The sequence below is a fragment of the Mandrillus leucophaeus genome, unplaced genomic scaffold, assembly GCF_000951045.1.
Source record: "Mandrillus leucophaeus isolate KB7577 unplaced genomic scaffold, Mleu.le_1.0 Scaffold359, whole genome shotgun sequence".
NCBI lineage: Eukaryota > Metazoa > Chordata > Mammalia > Primates > Cercopithecidae > Mandrillus > Mandrillus leucophaeus.
Genome location: NW_012103798.1, coordinates 952,875 through 962,287, shown reverse-complemented (window position 1 = coordinate 962,287; position 9,413 = coordinate 952,875). Strand labels below are relative to the sequence as shown.

At 41.3% G+C, this 9,413-nt stretch overlaps 1 pseudogene across 1 annotated transcript; it reads right to left on the bottom strand.

Moving 5' to 3' along the window:
- Nucleotides 1–927: 927 nt before the first annotated feature.
- LOC105546393 lies at nucleotides 928–1,912 on the bottom strand (annotated as a pseudogene). Its single transcript, XR_001007084.1, has 2 exons — nucleotides 1,883–1,912; nucleotides 928–1,805 (listed from the first exon to the last, which is right to left on the bottom strand). The product of XR_001007084.1 is annotated as a transmembrane protein 98 pseudogene (transcript).
- Nucleotides 1,913–9,413: the final 7,501 nt, after the last annotated feature.

The following is a 9,413-nucleotide window of genomic DNA, read 5'->3' as shown; positions in this document are numbered from 1 at the left end:
TAAAGGTGTCCTAAAACTAATTGCAATGAAGTGAAGATTACATAGTCTTGATTCTCTATTGTGAAGAATCTTCAAGAAGAAACAGTTATACTCCTTGTTAAATTTTTCAGACTTGCTATCTTGGCATTTAATAATTTATATCACTTAAGATCTTTTCTCTCTACTAATGATGACTATTGAGTAATTTATTCATCTTGGTTTGGTCAAATTGAAACTATGTTGCTTTTATAGTGGTAATAATAGTAGAATAAAAATAATTAAATCATAACACAACTGGGCATCTATTTTCTCATTTATACCAGTGCCAGGTATAAATGACTATCAAATTGCCCATCAACTAAGAGTGATTTTTAAAATATCTTTGTTTGCTTACTTGCACAAGCTTTATATTGCATGGTATTATTTTCTTTTTTCTTTCTTTCTTTGGAAACGTTAAGTATAAATTTACTATCCACCTAGTGGTAGCTAGGTAAAATTGCAGGCATAATGATAAATAATCAACTTTGTAGTTCTCAGCTTCAAACCCAAACCTGTAAGGGGCAGGACAGACTCAAATGCCTCAGGTACCAGGCAGATAATACAAATAAATGAAATAGGCCAAGTGAGAGAGTACAAGTCTTGCCAAAAGGAGCAATCCCTATTTAGCTTCAATTAATTGATCATCCTCTTATGAAAAGCAGATCAGAATTGCCACAAGTTCTGATTGATCAAGAGAGGCCAGAAATTCTAATTTTAATGTGAAACCTCTTGATTTCTTAGACGGTGGCTCAATTTTCTTGAAAACACTAGGTGAGCTAAATAAAGCTGACAGTCCACCAGTTTTCAATGCTCCTCTGTGCAGAGTGAATGGCATCTCCCCTAACTGTAGTATTAGACTGCCACTCACAAGCCACAATTTGCAATTGCAATAGAGGCACAAACTGACAGAGATCTCCTGCTTTACTATGTATACACAACTGAACTCTTGAGCTGTGGAGAACAACTAATTCTACAGGAAAAAGTGTAAGGCTAATCTGAGCCACCCAGGGATGGCAGCAGGGGCCTTCATGGCTAGCTGCTGGCCTGTAGGCGCTGAATTGCAGACTGCTCCTGCAGGAAGCCTTCTGGGCCTGGGAGGCCTTTATCTGGCTCAAAAGCTAGGGCTGCTTCTCGAAGGACTTTCAAATGCTCCTCAGCAGCTGACAGTGACTGGTCAATCCAGTCCAGGACCCTGTCAGATGGCAGGCATTCCTTGTCACCAGCACCAGATGACTGACAAGACAGGAGCAGGGCAGTCATCCCTGCATCCAGGAGCTTGGGGTCCAATGGAGGGTACATCGACTTCACAACATCATCTACCCTGGGGCTGTTCCACTTGGCTGCCACAATGATGTCGTTGACAATGGCTGAAGTCTTCATCTTGGCCCCAGAACCCATTGTGATGGCAACAAGCTTCTCTGTCAGAGTGTGACAAATCTTCAAGATGGCAAGGCAGTGGGACATGAGACCTGAGGCATCTTTGATCCAGTCTTTGTTCTCCAGAATGGTCTCAATGTGGGGGTTGGTGATAACAACATCAACCAGTTCTAACTCAGAGGGCTCAGACTGGGTCACCATGGCACCGCTGAGGTCCATAATGGGCTTAGAATCATAGCGCTGCAGAGGTCTCGGGGCTGGTAGTAGCGCTGCCTGCAATCCAGCACCAAGACTGCAAACGAAGCCAGAAAGATGGTGGCCAGCACACCTATGGCAACAATCACCACGGTCTCCATGCTTCCGGGGAGCTCCTGACTTAGTCTCCTTCACATCCTCCTCATGGGCTAAAGCTGCTGAAAGTGGCAAATTGGGGAAAGAGGATGCCAGGAGCTAGGTTCCTCCATGACACCTCCGGAGACCTGAGGGCCTCAAGCGGCAGCTCCGGGGCACATCCCGCTGCGCTCCCAAGATGGCCCCTCAGATGGCAAAGTCAGCGGTATTATTTTCTTTTAATTCCTTTGTTAGAGCTCTTAAGTTTCATCCAGTAAATGGTACATTATTTGAGGGTTTTTTTTGTATGTTATAATATTTATGAACCATTAATCCAGACAAAGGAAAGAAAGCCTTACCAAGGCCGATTAGATGCTTCACAGTGTTCCAGAGACAGCACAGTAGGCAAAAAAGAATTGTGGTAGGTTAAATATGGATCCAAGCTCAGTGTCTCTATTTACCATTGGAGTGATTTTGGTGAATTTCTTAATCCCTATAAGCCTCAGTTTTTCACCTATGAAATGGGATAATATTATCTAGCCTATAAAGTCTTTGTGGTGACAGAGCGAGACTCCGTCTCAAAAAAAAAAAAAAAAAGAAAGAAATAATATGTATAAGTTAACTGGCATGTATTAGGTGCTCAAGAAGCTGAACAATAATCACTGTTGTTTCTAAGATAATTATTATCACTACTATTAATCTCTCATTATTTATTAATGCCCCTAAATCTCCATGGATCTATTTAGATGTATAGCCATGAGGTCTTACTAACTAAATGATAATCATAAAAATATTCCTTGTTATTACTTTTTCTTCAGGCGAATTTAAATATTTTTCTAACTTTCTACTTTCATGAAAGTTGAATTAACCCTCTCGGTGCAAATATATATTCTACCTTAAGTAGATATTTCTTATCAAGCATTTAATGCATTAAATTTCAACTTTAAATATTAAACATTTCAAACTGTAAACATTAATTTCAAACTTTAAACATTAATAAATTTGACCATAAACCTCTCTTAATTTGAAAATTTTGAACCTTGAGGCATTAATATACATTTTCTTGGCCCTGCCACCAGCTGAGATGCCTAGCTTCCTCTATGGCATATGACTACTGTATTTCTATGGCAACTGCCTTAGCATTTTGCAAGGGTCAAAAGAACCCATTCTGATATGTTAAAGGCAAAAAACAGCGATAGTCATTTAACATCAGTTTTAGTCTTATCTCTAATGTAACTCTTCTATTCAAACACTTCCTTGAATTAACTCCATACTAGATTTTGAAAACAAGTCATTTCCTGTTTCATTTTATTCCCTTTTCTTAGAAAGTCACCTCTCTTCCCCTATTGAAATTCTATCCACCTTTGCAGGGAGAGCTACAATGTCATTTTCCTGGAGGCCCATCCCACTATTACACAAGACAGGTTCCCTACCTTTGTAACATTGAGGTTTGCCTGCTAATTAGACTCTCATCTCAAATATATTTAGGGTGGTGAGTCATTTGTGCACTTTGTTCTTCCAGAGAAAAACATTGTTGTCTGCATGTCTTTATGTGTGCATAGTGCGTGAGAGAGTCCTTTACAATCATAAATGCTCAATTTAGGTTAATTGAAAGAATAAATAAATAATGAATGATTTGTTTGGAAATAAAACAAACACTGGCTGGGGTGGCAGGGAAGCTATAAAAGGCTAGGTTGGAGACCTAGCCTGGTTGCCTGTTACATGCGTGGCTTGGGAAAATAATTTAACCTCTCTGAACTCAGTTTCTTCATCTGTAAAAACACAAGTGATCCTGCCTCCGTCCTTTCCCTGTGTAATTAGGGGATAGTTGTGGGAACCAAATAAAGAAATGCATGCACACTGTCAATGCTAACCTGAGGTATTAAGTTCCAAGACAGCTGGACAACTCAGTTGACGTTAGATACTTTTAATAGCCAACTTTACACACTATTATCTCACCCCATTAAGAATATGTTATCAAGCTGTTTTGATATTACACAGCAAAGATGATTCATTTACTCCCTCATCTGTTTTTCTGTTCATCCATTCATTCACTAAAATTTGTTGAGTGCCTACTACATACCAGCTACCATGCTAGGCACTTGGGCTGTGAACATGACAAGGCAGATATAGTTCCCTTCTCTGAAGGACCTTGCATTCTTGTAAGGGAGCACTGAAATAGGTCTACAAACAAATGAGCCCACAAATAAGATAATTTTAGATGAGGATAAGTGCCAGAAAGCAAATAAAACAAGGTAGTGTGCTAGGAAGTAAGTAGGCATGGACATCATTACAGTGGTCAAGAAAAGCCTTTCTGGAGGGACCAGAATGAAGAGTAGGGACAAGCTCTGCAAAGTGGGGACAGCAAGTGCAAATGCTCTGAGGTGGGACCAGGCTGAGGTTGATCAAACAGCAGAAAGGCCAGTGGGCTGAAGCAAAATGACCCAAGGAAAATGGAGGCATTCGCTGATGGAAAGGTGGTTTATATGCACAGAAAGATTCAGAAAGAGAAAAGCAATATATTTTCTTTGGCAATTCAGATCAAGGAGTTTAAAACTGGTTTAATTCTTGTGAAAACATAGCTCATTGGATAATATGTTAGGGTATTTACATTTATATAACCATACCGTTAGGGAGTTTTGAGATTTACTATTTTAAAAAATCATTTTAATATTAACAAAAGCAAAGGGATCTTAACATTGTCCATGGTGGTTGATATTTTACCAGAATACTATTTTTTCCTTTCCATAAGTTGTTACTATTATTATTTTGGTGATTTGTTGCACCTTCTGCTGTCATTCATTGTAACCAATATTTAGTGGAAAGTCTGAATTAAAACATTTTAAAATATATTTAATTGTATTGCATTCACAATCTTACTAGTAGGAAGTGTTAGGTTCTTTGTAGGTACTAGCTGAAGGGGGAAAAAATTAGTCTCTCATGGAGTGCTCATGGAGTACACACACACAGACACACACACAAACACACACACAATTTTTAACTGTGATAAATGCTGAGAAAGAGGTTATGTGCTATCACGCTAATTCCTTTTTTTTTTTTTTTTGAGACAGAGTCTCACTCTGTCACCCAGGCTGGAGTGCAATGGCGTGATCTCGGCTCACTGCAACCTCAGCCTCTCGGGTTCAAGCCATTCTCCTGCCTTAGCCTCCCAAGTAGCTGGGATTATAGGTGCCTGCCACCACGCCCGGCTAATTTTTTTAGTTTTTATTTTTAATAGAGATGGGATTTCACCATCTTGGCCAGGCTGGTCTCAAACTCCTGACCTCATGATCCACCTCCCTCGCCCTTCCAAAGTGCTAGGATTGCAGGCGTGAGCCATGGCGCCCAGCCCTATCATGCTAATTCTTAACAACAGGAATTTACCAGGTAAGAAGGTCAGGGTTAACCTAGTCAGGATTATGAACTATCAGTCCTACTTTAATCACAATTGTATAATAAGTTTTTATCCCCACTGTAGCTTTTTACCTTTCCTTAAAGATAAATTGCATGTAAATATATATTAAAGTGCTTCAAGTCAGTTTTGTCTCTTAAGTATATTTTTTTTCTTTGTAATCTGCTTTTACTTTTAATTTCAACAGCTATGGGCCGGTGAGACACTAGGACGTGGAGGAGGCTGGTTCCAGTGCCCCATTAAGAATGGCAAGGCAGCCCTGCACAAAACCAATATCCTTTCCCCACCCTTTTTCATATTCACAGAGAGGAGTCAGCCCTGTTGTTGACACTAATCAATGATCACTCGTATTTTGTTGGCAGAGAGATTTATGCCATCTCCTGTGAGTTCTCTTCTCCTTTTTGCACTCTCCACCCTAGACATCTGGGCCACAATTGCCAGAAGCCTCCGAGTGCTCCATCTCACTTTCCTCCTTCCAAGTCTCCCCGTGTGTCATCTCTCTGGTCACAGTGGTGTCCCAACCAGTGGTCCCTGCAGTTTCCTGACACTGAAACCTGCTCAGCCAGACGGCACAACTCCCTCCAGGCAGCAACTCTGTGCCAGGCATCGGACTTCCAGGCTCATAAACGTGGAATCTGTTAGGCTGAGAACATAAGTGCTCCAGCCCATTATTAGCTGGTAGAAAGCTTATAAAAAAGAACTTTATAAACCAAGGCACGAGTAAATAATTTCATGAGCAAAGCTGCAGTGTGGCAGTTCTTGGTTTAAAGCTGAAAGCCTTTCTAATGTGTTGCCAGAGGATTAAACGCTATCACCATGTTTCAGGCAGTGATTTTTATTGCATGTTTCATTCAGGATTTGGCACTGGAAAAGAAGGAACTCTGCACACATCAAATTGAAATGAGAAAGCAATTCTTCGCTATTTGAGGCAGGGATGCTATTGTTTCTGGGACATTATCTTCTGTTGAGGTGATTCCCATCTTGTGCGCACTCTCTCTCTATTTTTCAACAGATATTTACCATTTTTCATTTCTTGATAAATCCTTTCTGTAATGCCTGGTACTTTCAATATTATTCTTCAAATAATTCTGACAAACAGAATGATACGTTGCTTAACGATGGGGCTGTGTTCTGAGAAATGCTTCATTAGGTGATTTTGTCCTTGTGAGATGATTGTAGGGCGTACTTACACAAACCTAGATGGTTTAGCCTCCTACACACCTAGACTATATGGCATGACCTATTGCTCCCAGGCTACAAACCTGTACAGGATGTTACTGTACTGAATACTATAGGCAATTATGACACAATGGTAAGCATTTGTGTATCTAAACAAATCTAAGCATAGAAAAAGCACAGTAAAAGTATGGTATTATAATCATATGGGACCACTGTTGTTTATGTGGTCCATTGTTGACTGAAACGTTGTTATGTGATGCATGACTGTAAGGTGGTCTGTTTGCAGTATTAGAAGAGAAATAGCTTGTGTAGCACTCATAGAAAATCAGGGATTAAAACAGGCAGAGCAAAAAATCAAGGACTCACCTCTCTTACTTAAAAAAAAAAAGCAGGTCATTGAGCACAAGGTTACGGCTTTGGGTTGGCCACCCTGAGTTAGAGTGAGACTTGAGGGTCTGAGTCTCACTGAAAAGTTATTTCACATCCTGGTGGATCAGGCTCTTTGAGAGTATAGGCCACACGCTACTCTGCCTCTGGGATGGCAAACAGGAGCACCCAAACTCCCTTCAGTCAGCTCCCTTTCCTTTTCTACCATTTTCTATCTTCGTTCCTTCCCTTTAATAAGGGAAACAAAACTTCTTCCTTTTAATGACTGCCACCAGAGCTCCTCTTTGCAAGGTAACTTTGTTGTGAAAAGGTGCACGACATTGATAAAGACAGCTATGGGCAGGTGAGACACTAGGACGTGGAGGAGGCTGGTTCCAATGCCCCATTAAGGATGGCAAGGCAGCCCTGCACAAAACCAAGAGAGCAAGGGCTCCAGACAGGGTGGGGAGGGAAGCATGAGGTAGAGGGCCCTGAGGCTGGGATTGTGGAGTGAAGAACCCATGGTACCCTGGAGGTGGAGGGACTGAGGCACACTTAACAGTAGTAATGCCTATTTTTCTATTTGCATTTTTGAGATGTAAATGCCCCCTCCAACTCCCTCTAAAATCCTTTAGTAGGGAGGAGAGTGCTGATGGGCTCCTGCCTAAGGGATGGGTGGGCCTAAGGAGGGCCTGAGTTTCCTGTATATGTATTATAGAACAGCCATAGTCAGCCTTACAGCTGCAGGAGGTCAGGAGACCATCACAAGAGTTAGGCCCTTCAGGGGTTTGAGGAAATCTCGAGGCTGGAATCTGGACTGCCCTAAGCCATGAAATCTGGAGATTTAAGTCAATTTTCCCTGGGTCTCCAAACATCAGCAGAACCATCAGCACAACCTACTATTAACTTTGGTTTATAATAGATTTTCAATAGGCCTATACTACAGTACTTTGTAATAAGTAACATGAAAATGAATGTTAGTGAGGTGGTTTGCAAAGATCCTGGCTTGCAGCTAGACAAAATGTGCAAGGCAGAAGGCAAAAATGTGCTTAGCGCAAACAGGTAATTAAGAGAATTAAAAAAAAAAATCCAATAGTCTGGTTCATGGTAGAATAAAATGCCACTCTATTCTGTTTATAGGAGCATTTTTAATTGGCAAATATTAGAATCCGTGGAAAATCAGTCAGAGAAAATCCAGTTAAAACTCTTCATGGACTCATGCTCTAGCAACATTCTTAGAAAAAAGGCTTTTAGAAAAATATTATATTTCTTATTCCTCATACAGTTAGGGAACACTTTTCTGCAGATTACTTCTTTCCGGGATTTTATCCTGGGGCTCTCCTCCCACCGTTTGCTCTTCTCTACGTTACATACATGTAGGCTGCACTTTGCCTGTGAAAAGCCATGGTAGGTGGCTGCCCTACTGCAGCAGCTTGGGGTTCTCCTCCGGACGCTATCCTCCAGTGGTTGCATGGATGTCCCGCAGAGCTCTCCCAGCTCCCTTCATGGTGGGCTTCACCTCCTCCTAGAGGACCTCAATGGACTCTTCACTTGAGAGCTTCTCATTCTTCTTATCCAGCTTCTCCACATAGACAGAAGCCTATGTGCAGAAAGTTCAGAACAGCGCAAGGCTGATTTTCCTCCAACATGTAGGTAATAGGATTCCAGAGTATGTAACTCTTTGAAAGGACTTTCTTCCATTCTGTTTAGAAAGGCATTTACTGTTAGCACAGGGAAGTGGCTTTGTCTTTCTCTATTGGTCTGAGTGACAAAGAATGCAAGGTGTGTAGTTGTGTGTGTGAGAGTGTATATGAATGTACTTGTGAGTGTGTGTCTGTGTCTGGGTGGGGAAGAATAATAGAAAAGGAAGGGAAATCTAATGACTTAACTCAATAGTGAGCAATCATTTTTCATTCAGGACAATTAGGAAGCATACTGTATAACATTATCTTTTGCATCAGTACATTCATTATTTACACTAGTACTTCAAACATTTATTACTTTGTCACTAAAAGGTTTCACTTTGGGAGGTGAATTGTCAAGGTGACCTAAATAGTACAAACTGCAGAACTTGATGGCTATACCATGTCTTTGAACACTTACTGTATCTTTAAAAGCAGTGGAGCTTAGGCGAGGGATTTGTGGAATTTGAGAATGAGGCTGTGAATTGGTACCAACAGATCCGGGAGTGATGCTTTGGTGCCCAGGAAGCTGGAGGACAGAAGCTGTTATCTGAGAGAGTGCTGAAACAAGAATGGATTTTAAATGTGAATACCTGTCCTTACTTTTCTGCTCATGTAGTCTGTACCATTTGGGCTTCTTGGTTGCAAGCAACAGAAACTGGCTCTAATTAATTTAAACAAAAAGGGAATTTGTTTAAGGATATTTTCAATGGGAAGCTGAAGAACAAGCTTGGAGAGTAGGAAGCAATGTCTCCTCAAAACCCAGGCAATGGAACCATAACATCACAGGTCCCACTGCAGAGACAGGCCACTCTACACTCCATCTGCACAGTTGTGAGAAGTGTGACCCACAACCCTCCCCTGCTTTCCTCGCATGCTCAGACCACAGTTCTGGGAGGGTGTATCCTTGGCTGAGCCTGACTCAGAGCTGCCCTTCCTCCCCCAGAATGCTGCACAGGGGTAGGGGAGGGAGAGGCCTCGCCCCTTTGGCATTCATGGTGTAGTGGATGGTGATTTCCTTTGTCTCTAAGACCACGCAAAATGAGGGC